The sequence below is a fragment of the Mastigoproctus giganteus genome, chromosome 13 (assembly GCF_048544385.1).
Source record: "Mastigoproctus giganteus isolate SK-2022 chromosome 13, ASM4854438v1, whole genome shotgun sequence".
NCBI classification, from domain to species: Eukaryota; Metazoa; Arthropoda; class Arachnida; order Uropygi; family Thelyphonidae; genus Mastigoproctus; species Mastigoproctus giganteus.
In genome coordinates this window covers 172,531,200-172,547,120 of record NC_143587.1, presented here as the reverse complement: position 1 = coordinate 172,547,120, position 15,921 = coordinate 172,531,200, and the positions used below count along the sequence as shown (strand labels likewise).

At 39.4% G+C, this 15,921-nt stretch overlaps 1 protein-coding gene and 1 pseudogene across 1 annotated transcript in view; one reads left to right on the top strand and one right to left on the bottom strand.

Annotated features, from left to right (window-relative positions):
- Smyd5 (SET and MYND domain containing, class 5) overlaps nt 1-15,921 on the bottom strand; it is a 331,312-nt gene that overhangs the window by 234,046 nt on the left and 81,345 nt on the right. The gene's annotated exons all lie outside the window — the stretch shown is intronic.
- Nucleotides 2,511-3,825, top strand: LOC150076614 (eIF5-mimic protein 1 pseudogene; annotated as a pseudogene).

Here is a 15,921-nt window from a genome sequence, read left to right as displayed (position 1 = left end):
CATTTCAGCTTCTCTGGGTTGTAGTTCTTGTTTTTCCTCCTCCAGTTCTGGTTCGATTATGTCTGTATTCATTATTGTTTGTAGTTGTTTGCTCACATCCTGCTTGATTTTTTTCCAAGATTGCAATAGCTATCAGGTTCTTCTTGACTATCTCTAGTCTGCTATTCGCTGTTCGGTAGCCTGCACATTCAGGAATCTACCACTTTGTGTGTAGATTCACCCTGTACACTGTCACGTCTGTCTCTAGTTTGGTTACTTCGTAGTATGTTCACATGATTAACATATTCATTTCGATGCTTCGTGTGTTGGCTTCTTTCCCCATGGGTGGTCACTAGTGCAGTTGCACAGGAAGCACTTCCAGTCAGTTGGGCTGGACGAGCTTGCCCTTCAGTTGTGGTAGCCAAACACAAGACAGCACTACTCGTTCCTTCATCTGCAGGAGCCTGTCTCTGACTTTTTGAACCTAACCTACCTAATGCCTGAAAGCGAGTTACTTTACCTTGCACCACACTCAATGCAGCATGTTCACAATTGCTACTTCACACCTCCATCCAGCTGTGGAGGTGGACCTGCTTTAGCTTCCAATGAAGCGACTTTTGGGATTTTTTTCCTTGCGGTGGAATTCAAACCCAGGTCCACGATACTGATTTATTATTATTTTTGGATTATTTTTTATTTTTATTTATTTATCCGCCCCCACTTCAGTGGGATTCAAACCTGGGTCAATGATATTAGTTTTTACTTTTTGGATTATTATAATTAAACCATTATTATAATTTGGATTATTATAATTATTATTATAATGGAAATATTTCCATCTGGTGACTGGGACCAAGTGCATGGGGTGCTTGGTTGTTTCTGGTTACTATTATTATTGTCTGTTTTTCGTATGTTTTCGAAAAACTTCCTGATTGACATAGCACTGCTATGTCAATCAGGAAAATAGCCATTTCCTTCTTGTCAATGAGAGTTGTGTGGTCTGTTGTGTGGAATTGTCGTATCACTTATTATGGCATGGTTCCAGTATGGTCTGCGAGCAGAGGCTTCTGATATCCCTTCTGATATTACCTCAAAATCGGTAAATACATAAAATCGAGTAAAACAGTGTGGCTAAATATAAATGTTCAATATTATATATATATCAGTAAATATTAATAGTTTGTAAAAATTTAAAAACATCTGCATATGTGGTAATTGTCTGATAAAATCTGTCTGATAAAGTATAAGGCTCAGTCAGATGGGTAAAAGTGATAAAATGTATTATTAAAATCTGGGCATTCTATTAAAATATGTTTCACGGATAAAACTGTGTCACAGGACTCATTCATAGGAGGGTCATCAACCCTCAGTAAATAGGAATGTGTCCTACACAGGGTCCGGGCAAGCACAACTTACTCTTTTTGATTCCTGCACAAACTAGACTGCCATAATTCAATTAGCATTAGCATTAGTAGAGGCATTTGATGCAAGAAAGCAAGCTTATGCAGCATCAGCCAAAAAAAAAAAAAAAAAAAAAAAAAACCACTTCCACTTCACCCCTCTGTTCGTTCAAAATACCTGTCCAGCTGAGCCTTAAACTTATTTAGGCTATCAACTTCCACAACAAGGGATGGAAGTCTGTTCCACCAACCAACCGCCCGCTGGCTAAAGGCAAATTTCCGCACGTCTATCCTACATCTGTCTTTCCTCAATTTGAATTTATGCCCTCTCAGGTGATTATTCTGAGTGAGGGCTCTATATCATTATATAAAGCCTGTAATTTGAATTACAGGCTTTATATAATGTAATTTATTTGTAGTCTGTCTCTGCCACTGCAAGTGAATCTTTTGATGAATTATTTGCCTGTAGTCTGTATAGGGGACTAACAGGCAACAATTATTAGTGGGAATTGCTGATTTGGCAGTCAGCCAAACCATTTCCACTAATCCCAATGTGACTGGGAGTCCAGCAGAAGTGGATGTCATATTCACGTTCAGGGAGAGAATGGATTTTCTGCTGAATTCAGGAGAGAGTTGGGTGGGGATTGTATAAAGTGTGTAAGCCACTTGAAGAATCGGAATATAGAATGAACCATTGGTACTGGCATTTATTAATGTGATCCAAGGCTAACTCTATAGTGTGCAGCTCTGCAGTAAATATGCTGCATTCAGGGAAAATCTGCTCTGACATAGTGGTGTTCAAAAATACAGCAGCAGACCCTATGTATGATTCCAACTTCGAGCAGTCTGTGTAAACTGCTGCGAAGTCAGAACATTTAGCCTGGTGTACTGAATAGAACTGCAGGAAGAAAGACTGAGTATCTGACTTTCCCCAGTTTTTAAGGGAAAATTCACATGAATGAATGTGAGCATGTCAAGGTGGAAGAGACTGCTTTGGTATTTGCACAACCTTGTCCACTGTGATGTTAAACTCTCTGAGTAGCTCTTCGACATGAATACCGAAAAGTTGGTTAGCAGTGTGATGGGCATTGTACAAATTTTCTCATCTTGGCTCAAAACTGGATGTAGAAGATTTTCCGGAAGAGTTGGGCAAGCGTGTTTGGGTAGGAGCAACAAGGTCTGCATTTGTATGAATCAGAAAACTGAAAAGCCGACACTATCAGGCCAGCGCATCAAAACCAGAAAAAGAGATGAAAAGGAGAAATACAACCCTGCAGGGTTTAGAGATTCCATCCTGCAGGGTCTCAATGAGACTGGGACTTATCTAGAACAGGTTTACAAGTTTCTAGACACTGCTGGATCTAAACCTGACTATAGAAGATACAGAGAAACTCTTTTTGACATTCTCCTTGCAGGGGGAATATTAGCTCCTGATGTAGACCCATCAAAAACTTCATGTACTGATGTGTGTATATTCACAGCTCAGATAACCTGAATACATTAAAAAACTATGCCCGTGTGTTTACCAAACTTATAAGGCAGTACAAATATCTTGAGAAGACTTTAGAAGATGAATTCAAGAAGATAATGGTCTTCCTAAAAGACTTTACTGCCCAAGGCTGTCAGAAATTGGCAAAAGTTGCAGCCATATTAATTGCAGGAAGTCAGGTTCAACCCCCTGTTTTTTCAAACACACTGCAAGATCATTTGGTAAAAGATGGTATTGCACAAGAATTTATTATGGAAGTCTTCAAGACTTGGCTTGCTGAAAGAGATAGTGCCACACTTTGGGTTGCCTTAAGAAAGGCAGGACTGGATACACGGCTTCTTGAATTTTTCCCTGTAGGCAAACTCAGTCAGGATAATATTACTGCCACATTCAGTTCACATGGCTTTAGCCAACTTGTGTCTACAAGTTGGCATCAGAAAGTCCAAGAAAACGGCAGTTTTCTTGGACTGAAAAAAGATTTGCAACAGCAAGTGGTTGGTCTGCTTAAAGATGAGGCACCTGTGAAAGAGATTGTCTCTCTGGTGAAGGATTACATGACTAAATACTCCCTTCCAGAACATGACGTTGCAGTTCTGTTGTGAACCTCCTTGATGGCTGCAGTTGAATGGAATAAGTAGGAGGAATTGGTAGCTGAACAGGCACTGAAACACCTGCGACAGTATACATTCCTTCTATCTCCATTCACTCAGAGTAACAAGGCAGAGCTTGCACTCCTTGAGTGCAAGAGTTCTGCTATGACAACATGAACTTCATGAAGGTGTTTCAGAGAATTGTCCTTTTTTATGAAGCTGATGTTTTAAGTGACGATGTGATAATGAAATGGCACAAAGAAGCACATTCTCCCAAAGGAAAGAGTGTGTGCTTAAGATCAAAAAAAAGTTTGTTGAATGGCTACAAAATGCAGAAGAATCTGAAGGGGAGGACTAAGCCCTTCCATATAACTGCCCAAAACTCAACTCTAGCCCACCTTCCCTCTGTGTAAGGCTGAGACAGACAACTAGGGGAGGTGATACTTACCTTTGGAGCCTTTGGCTCAGTTTCAGACAGTCCATGTGCATCTTGTTGCTTTTCAAATTGGAAGTGTCACTCTGTTGGCTAGTTTTATCCTTTTAATCTGAAACAATGAGTTTTCCTATACAAATTATTTTTGTAAGGTGGCTCAGATTTCTATATAACCTTATCCTTGTTTAGGCATTTGTCAGAGATGTGTGTTTGTGCATTTTAAAATAATGAAGCTTTTCTGCAATGAATTAACTACTCATCTTAAGAGCAAAGGAATAAAGGTGACGCATTCAAGTAGGGTGGTTTGGCAGGGGTTTCAATTTTAAAGCATACATTAGAGATAACTGCTTATGTCAAAGAGAGAGCAGTGGTTCATTTGCTTCAACGTATAGGCTCTGGAGAGATGTTCGAAATGCTCCAGTAGCAATACACATAGCCTGATGATGGACAGGTTCCAGTCATCGAAGTACACTGTCTCTGGCTGATGCGTATACTTGGGAACCATAGTCTAGTCCGTACAAGTGCACAGTACATGCATAGTAGGGTGCATTAGTCCGCACCCCAAGATTCAGAGGACAGAGAGTGGAGAATATTAAGCGAACATATCCACCAACTCCGTACTTTGTACTGAGATGGTGGATATGTTCAACAAAGGTCAACTTTTGATCGAAAACAAGTCCCAAGAATTGTGTGTCTGACACTACTGGAATAGCGTTTTGTTCAAGCCTTAATTCAGGTTCATAAGATAAAGATTCCATTTACGACAAAAGTGTACATTGAGCAAGTGCTAAGGAATTAAGGCAATTAATGGCTTGTTGCATTTGTCTTTCAGTAACCCTCATGTTGCATGACTGAGAAAATATGCTAAAGTCATCAGCAATAGGGGGTGCTATTTACAGTTGGAGTAAGTTGTTCTGCGATGTAATTTACTTTGATGGCAAAAAGTGTGACACTTAATACTGATTCTTGCAGTACTCCACACACTTAACATTGATTCTGGCAAAAAGAGCAAGAGAATGAGGATCCCACACAAACATGGAAAGACTGATTGGCTAAAAAGTTTTTAATAAAAATAAGGAGATGCCCTCTAAGACAAATATATGCAAATCTTTTAAGATGCCAAATCTCCACGTTATATCATATGCTTTCTCCATGTCAAAGAATGCAGACACCAAATGTTCTCTTTTTAGGAAAGCATCCTGGATGGATGTTTCCAGTCTAATAAGATGGTTCAGAGTGGACCTGTTCCTTCAGAAGCTGCACTGGATGTTGGAGAGATGGATTTTTTTTTTTTTTTTTAATGAAACCCCAAACACCGACAGGTATTAGAACCTATAGTACTTAGTACCATGCTTGGGCTGGAGGTTGAGAAGACGAAAGAAGATATTTGTTGACATTAGCTTTGAACTTCTGTAGACTGTAATTTTCAGGAAATTACGTATGAAGGAAGGTTGTTCCAGAAAACGGCAGTTGAATGAATAAACGAGGAAGATGAAAAGTTGGTTCTGCGAGTTTGAAGTTGGATGGTAAATGGATGTTGGCTGGTGCCAGCATGTGTTCGGACTGTTTTGAAAGAGAGAGCGGGAGCTACAGAAGCCAATTCAGAAGAACAGTGCCCATGGAAATATCTGTAGAAAAGGCATGCAGCAGAAACAGTAAGTCTGTGAGACAGAGAGTGGAGAGACTCTGTTAGAGAGCAATCATTAATTAACATAACTATCCTCTTCTGAATGGAATCTAGAAGCCTGAGAGAGGTTTTAGAGACACCGCCCCAGATGTGGGAACAATATTCCATGGTAGGGCGGATTTGCGATTTGTAAAAAGTGAACAGCTGTTTGGAAGAAAAGTAATGCCGAGAGCAAAAGAAACAACTAAGTTTTTTAGATGCAAAGGAAGCAATATTTGTAATGTGCTTGTGCCAAGAGAGATTAGAAGTCAGGGTACTCCCTAAAAGAGATATATCATTTTGCCTATAAATCGGAGTGTCACCAAATATAAGCATAAGAGCAGAAGAATCCTTTTTGCAAGATTTAAGACAAGACTAAGTTTTAGAAGGATTGAAATCGACTAAGTTGTCTTTGCCCCACTGGAGAATTACCTGGAGGTTGGCATTTAAGGAATTGGTAGTGGATATTCGAGAAGTCGAAGCTGATTGAGCACGACAAGGTTTTTCAAAATGGAAAGTGGAATGCAACGTGCTATCATAGGCAAAACTATGGATAGGATTTCCAGTCAACGGAAGAAGGCCATTAATATACAAGAGGAAAAGAGTGGGGGAAAGACCTGAACCTTGGGGGATACCAGCATTTGTGCAGAAGGAAGACAGAGACATCTACCATCACCCTCAGTGAGCGATCAAAGAGAAAACTGGATAACCAATTACTAAAACAGTTGGCAAACTATAAGATGAAAGCTTGTTTAGAAGACCTATATGCCTACTCTCAGTAGAGTAACTGCTTGTGTTTCACCAAAGTTTTCCATTGAATTTGTCCATAAATAGGTAACATATGCCAGAATATCACCAGTGGATCGACACTGACGGAATCCATACTGGCGATCGTTGATCAGACAGAAGGTTTCTAGGTAGTTTAAGAGATTGCGGTTAATTAATTTCTCCATTACTTTAGAAAGAGAAGAAGTAATTGGATGGGAGGGACTTGTCACCCTTTTTAGGAACTGGCTGGATATGAGCAAATTTCCAAGAAGGAAAAACACCTTTGGAATAAGAAAGTGAAAAATGGCGGCAAAGGATGGGAGTAAGTTCAGGAGCAGAGGTTTTAAGAACAGGTAGAGAAATACCATCAGGACCTGGAACTTTCTTAGCATCAAGATTCGTCAAAATCCTTCTGACATCCTTTTGACAGCAGACCACAGGAGGCAATGAATGGAGCGTGTTGGGAATGTGGGAGGTGTTTTACCAAGATCATTAATACATGAGTTGGAAGAAAAATGGGACGCTAGCAGGTCAGCTTTATCCTTGGCTGAAGTGACAACTGAACCATCTGGTTCTGACAGAGGTGGGAGCAGAGATGGGCAAAAGTCGCCGCCAATAGCATTCGCAAGAGACCAGAATGCTTGGCTATCATTTGGGCGAGAAGCAAGTTTTCTACTCTTAGCCTGTTCAAAATCTAGGTTGGACTGATTAATAACTGCTTTACAATTGTTGCGAGCTTTGGTGTAGGCAGAAAATGAAACTGAAGAATTGGAAACAAGCCAATTAGGATATGCAACATTCCTCTCTAGAACAGCCTTAGCACATTTATTGGAAAACCAAGGTTTAGATAAAGGACGAGATTTTAAAGTGGAGTGTGGAATAAAGGATTCCATTCCTACAAGAATAATTTCATTGACACGATCAGAGCAAACGAATTGACACCAGAAGTTTTGAAACAGTAGTCCGACCAATGAAAAGAAGAAAAGAAATATCGCAGGTCATCCCAATTTGCATTCTTGTAATGCCAAACAATAAGGTTGAGAATAGCCATGAGATAAAGGCTCCATTGGAGAAGAGACAATCACCAAGTTGTGATCTGAAGTACCTAAAGGACCACTCACTTCAACCATGTACTTAGAAGGGTTGTTTGTGAGAAAAGATCAGGCATGTTGGCTGTGTGGTTAGGATTGTCCGATATTCTTGTAGGTAAATGTACAATCTGTGCAAGGTCATTAGAAATTGCAAAAGCCTCAGCATCTTGACCAGCTGGGTTGCTGTGACTAGAAAACGGAAGACAGCTGGAGTTGTGAACATTAAAATCACCAAGGAAAATTACCTCACTGTTAGGAAAGTTGGGAGAACAGTAGAGACAGCAGATGAATTTATTATTATTAATAGCCATATGGTGCAAGGAAGCCGAGGCTTATGTTGCACCAGGAAAAAAAAAAAGTTCCCGAGTTATCCTGAGAGAGAGAGAGTCAAAAGTAGAAGGGAATCACCAAGAAAGAGAAGACCCTGGGTGTGCCAAGCCCATACTCACCAGATGTGAGCCCCTGGGGTTAAAATTTGACACAATGAGGTAGAGAGATTTTAAGCCAGAGAAGATTCCAATACCAATTCTCTGACAGGGAATATATCGGAACAGACATATGCACAAGTACCACCTTTGAGGCGAAAGGAATCATATAGCGAATATTTTGGGCAACCGCGATGAGCAGTATTTGAATCAACCGATAACGGTGATTCTGTCAGAAAAAGTACATGGGGTTTGGCGCAGACTGCAAGTGGAAATGGACATTGTTGAGATTAGAATTGAGACCACGTATATTTGTGAAATGAACTAGGAACTGTTTGGGAGGTTTAGATCTTTTCGCAGATAAGCTTACTCTATTAGTTTGAACATTCATGGTGTATTTAATAGTAAGAAAAAGTGGGGGTGACATGCTGTATGAAGTAAAGAAATTTTTGAATATGGCATACACATGGTAAGAATATTCCCAGAACCTTGACATAACGTGGCCTCGACAACGCTCCTACTTATAACCCTACAATGGTTATAGGTAGCAAAGGCTAAATTGGGGTCTGGTTGCCCACAAAGATAGCCACTCCTCCACGAGTACAGGACCATCCATAATTCTATCCTTGCGAAAAATTGTGATGTTATGCATGGTGAGATCATCATTTGTCTTTAGGTAAGTCTGCTGCAAGCAAACGCAGATTGTCTTGTGCTTTTTGAAGAGGGCTTTGATGTCATCAGTATTTTGCCAGAATCTAAGGCAATTACACTGTAGGAATTTAGCCATTATTTTGGGTTGGTGGATTCATCTGGTGGCTTCTGAGGGCTTAATTTTGTCTGTCTTGGTTTTATCTTTTTTGGGGAAGTATGGATGTTGTCCTGTGTCCATTTCTTCCTTTGCAAAGAGTTCCAAGACTGAATCATCATGTATTTCCTTGGTTTTAACATCCATTTTTTCTTGCCCTGACGTGTCGGTTCAGTTTAATGTTAATTTAGTGCTTGCTTTTGATAATTCTAGAGCACTAGGAAGTACTGCTATTGGAGTGGCAGCTGACTGCGCTTGTTGAGTATTGCAGGGACAACAGAGAATCTATGCTGGCTGGACTAGTCATAGATTTAGGGAACACTTCCCTATCCAAAGATGCTTTAACTGCCATAAATATGGTGACATTGCCAGAGACTGCAGTCAGAAAGAACATGTTTGTGGTCACTGTGCAGTAGCTGGCCACGATTACAAAAATTGCAAAAATAAGTCTCAGCAGCCAAAATGTGCTACCTGCAAGGTAGCACAGCTGACTCACTATACACATAGTATCAGGGATGATAAATGCCCCAGTTATAAAAAAATGGCAAAACTTATACAATCTAGGACCAACTATGGGCCAGATTGAAAACATAAATGTGACTAGAGCTCTAAATCTCGCTCAACTGAATGCTCAAAGAGCAAGAGCTGTTGTAGATCAGATCAAACTCAAATCAGAAGAAAATAATATAGATATCTTGGTACTTCAGGAGCCCTACACACACATATGGGTAGGGTTCAGGGATACCCAAGAGGCTATAAAATAATAGAATACACCCCAGGTGTCCCTTCTACAGCAATAGTAGTTAAAAATACTGAACTTACAGTCACAAAGGTGGGTCACCTCTGTTCCCCAGTGGGAGTGTGTGCCCATATAATCAGTGATGTAGGACAGTTTTACATTATTTCACTATATTTCAGACCAGGTGAAGATATAAATCGAACTATTGAATACCTACAAGTAGTCACAAACTTGCTACCTACTGCAAATATCATAGTGGGTGCTGATGTCAACTGCCGGTCAGCCTTATGGCATAGCCGTATGGAAGACAGAGCAGGCACACGCAATGGCCAGATACATTCAGACTATATAGCCACCTCACTAAGGAATCAGTAACTCTAAGGAATCAGTATACAGCTCTCATAACAGACAAGAAAAAGGCATGCTGGAGGCAGTTGGTGGGAACTACTGGAAACAATAAGCCTTGGGCAGTTGTCTACCGAATAGTGAACAACAAGCTGCCAAGAGGAGATGTCTTAGAAACTACTGTCAAACCAGATGGAACCCCAACCCTGTGTTGGGTGGATTCTGTAAATAACATCCTAGACAGTATCATTCAGACTGAAACTGGGAATCATTCCCCCACCCAGCTAGACATTATAAAAGAAAACATTGAATATGATAATGCAAATACTGAACCTCTGTTTACTATACAAGACATAGAAATAGCACTATCTAAAACCAAAAACAATAAATGCCCAGGTTTTGATCTCTTAGAGGTTGAGATTATCAAAAAATTAGCAGAAATGGCACCAGACAAATTAACAGCACTATATAATAACTGTATGATAGAAGGTATATTCCCAAAAATATGGAAAAAAGTAGTGTTAAGATTAATTCTCAAAAACCCTGAAAAAACACCCTACTGATCCCAATATCATATAGACCAATAAGCACTACTCCTTGTACTAGGGAAAAATATATGAAAGACTAATATATAGCAGATTAGCTCAATATTACACAGAAGCAGGTTTACATTCCAACAATCAGTATGGTTTTAAGCAGGGCACTTCTACGGAGGATGCCATACACCACCTACTGACAACAGTTAAAAACATGGAGGATAAATATATGCTAGCAATCTCCATTGACTTTTCTGGGGCATTTGACTCACTCTGGTGGCCAAGTGTCCTTAGGAGACTCCACCAGCAAATGCCTCACAAAACCTCTTAAGGTTTTGTGGGGCATTATATAATAAACAGCTATCTTACAGACAGAAGTGTCTCAGTATGCACAAGGTTCCAGGAATTGACATGCCCTGTGAATAAAGGCTGTCCGCAGGGTTCAATCCTTGGCCCTTTCTTCTGGAACATTGTTCTGGCCTTGGAAATAAATTAAATCGATATAAAAGATAATACTACTCACTATTACTAGAGCATGTCACCAATGGAAAGCCTGGCCTTTGCAGATGACATGATTTTCCTTGTAAAAGGTAACACATCAGTGGTTGTAGAACAAAGATCAAATGCCGCCCTCTTGCAGCTGCAGGAGTGGGCACAAATGCACATGCTCAAAATATCGCCTGAAAAAAACCAAACAAATACCTCTAAAAGGCAAATTGGACATAAGAAGACGTCCACAAATCAAAATTAACACAACCACTATAAAAATGGTAACAGAACTAAAATATCTTGGAGTGGTCTTTGATTCAAAATTTACTTTTTACCCCTATTTGATCTACTTGGCAAAGAAAGTGAGAAATTATGCAGGTATGACTGCCAGGATCAGTCAAGCAGATTGGGGACTGAAAAGAATGATCCAGGCAATCACATACCATGAAATGGTATGTGATTGCCTGGATCATTCGTTCCTACCTGTTATCACCTATGGAGATGGTCCGTGGTTCACCTGCTCGGCAATAGTAAGAAATAGGAATAAATTAGAATCGATACAAAGGACAATACTACTCACTATTACCAGAGCATGTCGCACAGTAAGCACACCTGCACTACAGTTGCTGCCGCCGGAGCTCTCCCACTTTAACTGGAAGTAGCCAAAAGAGGCTTATATTATAGATTTAAAAAGGGCATACGTACAGAATTTCTGGAGATAGTCCTTGATACAACCAACACCCTCAATGCTGAAAAAAAAAAAAGAATAGCCACAAAGCTCCATGAGCTAGGGCAAACAAAGTGGAAGCAGGAAACCAGAGGTCTAGTATCCAAACGGTTTCTGCCACGGGTGTCAATGGTTAGCCCAAAGCCACCTAAATGGTATATACCTGAACTGTTTACAACATTTATATTGACAGGTCACAGCTCCCTAAAGGAGAAACTAACCTCCTTACAGCTGACCAATGAACCCAAGCTGCACCTGTGGCGAGAGTGAAGACTGGGCACACATTTTATATGAATGTATAATATATGACATCCCCAGAACAAAGGGGAGAAGAACATCTGTTCATCATACAAGAGGAAAATTATACAGCTTTTACAACTTTCACACAAAGTATTCAAAGTGCACAGAACAATCCAAAGAATGGCAATTCAGCCTTCCAGCAATTAAACAATAATCAACAGTTAAAATTGCCCAAGTTTTCCACCACGCCCAAACGCTGACTTAAACCTGGCAGGATAACAGTATTCTGCAACCTGACAGAAACCTCACATGACAAAACTCCCCAGGTCTACCCTACCATATGTAGGAACCTGGGGCCCCACACCAAATAAATAACCAAGTAGGGGAGGGAGATGTACAGTCTTCAGACACTGTAATTTGGAAAATTTAAGCCTTTCTTCGTAAGAGCAACCCTTTGTTCCATTCACTAATCTTGTTGCCCTTCTCTGTACTTGTTCCAACAGCTCTACATGCTTCTTAAAATGAGGCCTCCAGACCTGTATACAGTACTCAAGGTGTGGCCTGACCATTGCCTTATATAAGGGGATAATCACCTCCTTATCCCTGTTAGAAAAATTCCTGTATATCATTGACAAGACACTATGAGCTACTCTTGCAGACCGTCTGCACTGCTCAGAAACCTTCATATCTGCCTGCACAATTATCCCCAGGTCCTTTTCGTTCTCTACCAAATGAGTTCATAGGTCACTCTGAGGTTGCTGTTTCCCATATGTAGTACAGCAGGCCCCCCATTATAATGCGGTTTGCTTTACGCTGATTCGCTATAACGCTGTTCTTATATTATAACCCGTATCTGACTATAACGCTGTCACAGATCACTATAACGCTCTTTTACAGATTACATTTTTTGGCATATTTAACGAAATCGTTTCATTTGATGGAGTCGATAGCTTGAAAATGAATAGCAAAACAGCATTAAAACGTTTCCCACGCCGACTTGAGGAATTTTCCCACGCTCAGTGAAATTTTCTTGCACGCTAATTTAATTGCAGTACAGTGACTTGTTACGTAGTTCCGAGATCAACATTTTAAAAAATTATCAAATATATTGCTTGTAATATTTGGGTTATATGCATTTATCCGAAGTCTAGTCATCACTCAGTACAGTATTAGACATCGTGCATAACGGAAAGTTTACTTGAACATTGTATCGTAATTAATTCAACCAACGCGGTTATATTTTCGAAGAGCTAATAATGACCGACAGGAATGAAAAAGCAACAATGTCTGGGTGCAGTACGAAGACTATAAATGTAAGAAAAAGACTGAATTTGAAAATTAAATTACACGTTTTGAAGCGAATCGATTCCGGTCAACGACAAGCGGATGTGTGCCATAATTTAGGACTTGCAAGTTTAACTGTAAGAACAATTATAAAAAATTAATTTTATCAGCGGGAAAGATAGCTGTTCCACTGCAAGCAACTAGGGCTAGGCCGGCTATTAGGATTGAAATGGAAAGACTAATTTTATTGAAGATAATATTCCAATGCAGAAGTCAGTTAAGTTAAATATTTAAAAAAAAAAAAAAAAAAAAGAGAGAGAGAGAGAGAAAGAGATTAGCCAATATGATGATCTGAAGAAAACTCGTCTAAAAAAAAAAAAAGTGTGGAACCATTTAAAACTGGTAAGGGCTGGTAGAATATATTTAAAATCCAGGGAGAAGCCGCTAGTGCAGATCAAGGGACCGAAACTTTCAAAAAAGAACTTGTTAAAATTATTGAAGAGGGGTATTATGTGTTATACTTCTCAACAAGTTTTTAACATAGATGAAGCGGGACTTTTGTGGAAACGAATGCCTAAAAGAAGCTTCATATTGAAAGAACAAAAAATATGCCAAATTTCAAAGCGGCGAAGGATCAGTTGACTTTATTGTTGGGTGGTAATTAAACTGCGGGCCATTTAAAATTAATACCCCTTTTAGTTTATTTGGAAGAGGGCCAAAGTTCAACTCAAAATCCACACATTTTTCATGATTAAATTCATCCATTAAATTAAATCAATTAAATTCATTATTTTAATGGAATTTTAAGTTTACTTTTGATACGCAAGTAGTTACTACATAATTATACGTATGTAATGCAAAATATTTTATATGTGCAAATATTTGAATATTAAATATTTTGACCGACATTTGTGCATCTTTTCATTACCGTTTATTGTTGATTAGGAAATATCCTATGGCACCGACCGCAGCTCACAAATACATATGTTACTTTATGGGAAAGCGGCGCTCGCTTAGCGCGGATTCACTTAGCGCTCTGTTTTTCCGGAACGAATGATCAGCGTTAAGCGGGGGTCACCTGTACTTTACATTTGTCAAATGTTAAACTTCATTTGCCACCACTCAGCCCATCTGCTCAACTTTTCTAGATCGTGCTGCAGCAGCGTACTGTCATTACTGTCCTTAACAACCCTGCCAACCTTTGTATCATCTGCAAACTTCGACATTAAACTTGATATACCATCACCAATATCATTTATAAATACAGTCACTCCTCGTATAACACGTGTTTACATTACACAAATTCGATCAACACGATTTATAAATAGGGGAACGATATCTTATATAATACGAACCGAATTCGCTTATGCACGATTCGCCTTTGTGTTTACAAGAAATGGCAGTCGAACGCAACACGATAGGAATGAAGAGAAGATTCTGAAAATGTATTTATGTTTTTTACATCAGTGAAGGGGAAACACATTTCACCATAACAACGTAAAAACCAACACAATTCCAGCTATCAGTATAATCGCGAATACAATTAGATTGAGTTTGCTACCAGTTTATAACAGATTCCACTAGCAGAAACACAACTGGAAATTGTTTTTATTGTTTTATGGTAGTAACACCCAGAAATGTGCTTTAGTAAAATGTGAGGTGTTAATAGTGTATCTCTGCCTTTACGGTGTTGTTTATTCAGTTGCTGCACGCGTGCAGCTTTGTTCATGTGTATCAAGCGTGCCTCCTCGTTTTGTAATTGTGCTTTATTCCCTAAAAATCAGTAAAATACTTAAAAGGTGTGAAAAGGAAGCGTCCTGGTGAAGACACTGCAGATTCACAGAGAAAAAGAAAAGCAATATCGATAAACAGAGGCGGACTGGATCAAAAATTCTTACTCGGGAAAATTTATAGTGGCCTCATACTATGGTTTATGGCCAAAACCACACCGGCCTCCGGCCCACCGGGGTTTTCCCGGTAAGGCTTATGGCCAGTCCGCCTCTGTCGATAGATAAAAATATGAAATTGTGAAACGCTTTGAGCGAAATGAAAGACCATGTGATATTGCACGTGCTACAGACCTAAATAAGGCAATGCCTGGAATTACAAAGAATGCAGAAAAATTTAAAAAACTTTCATAGCAGAAACAACTCAAAGTGTAATTAAAATCCATTAGATTAAGACACAAAGAATTGGAAGAGATGGAACGGCTGTCATCTGTTTGGAAAGAAAATCAAATAAAAAACAAGTTTGCATACGATAAAAGCAAAAGCATTAGCAATATTTTATTACGTAATAGTCGTAATAAAATACGTAAGTATTTTATTATGATTATTTAAGTTTTCGTTACAAATTGTGTTCAATCTTGGGTGGTCGGCACCTAACCCTATTTTTTTCCATAGGGCCTGTTGTTTATATTGCACGATTTTGTATTCCACGAGGGTTTCTAGAAACAACTATCGTGCTATACGAGGACTGATTTTACAGAAAACAACAATGGACCGAACACTGAACACTAAACCCAACTAATAACATTAGTCCACAATGAGTAGTGTACATTGTTTTCCACTCTGTCTTCTCCCACTCAACCATCCCTTTATCCATAGCAGCAATTTGCCTCCAATGCCACACTGCTCCAATTTGTGCAGCAGTTTTCCATGTGCAACAGTATCAAAACCCTTTCTAAGATCCAAATATATGATATCAAAAATTATTCCCTGCATCCAGTTCCTTTGTGAAATCATAATATCCATTCAAATTGGTCAGGCAAGACTTTCCTTTAACAAAACCATGCTGGGTCCAAGCTATAACTGAAGTCTCGTCTAGATGATCCTGCAGTGCTTCTTTAACCAGTGCCTCCATTAATTTTCTTGGAACAGAAGTTAAACTAACAAGTCTATAATTACTTGTGTTGC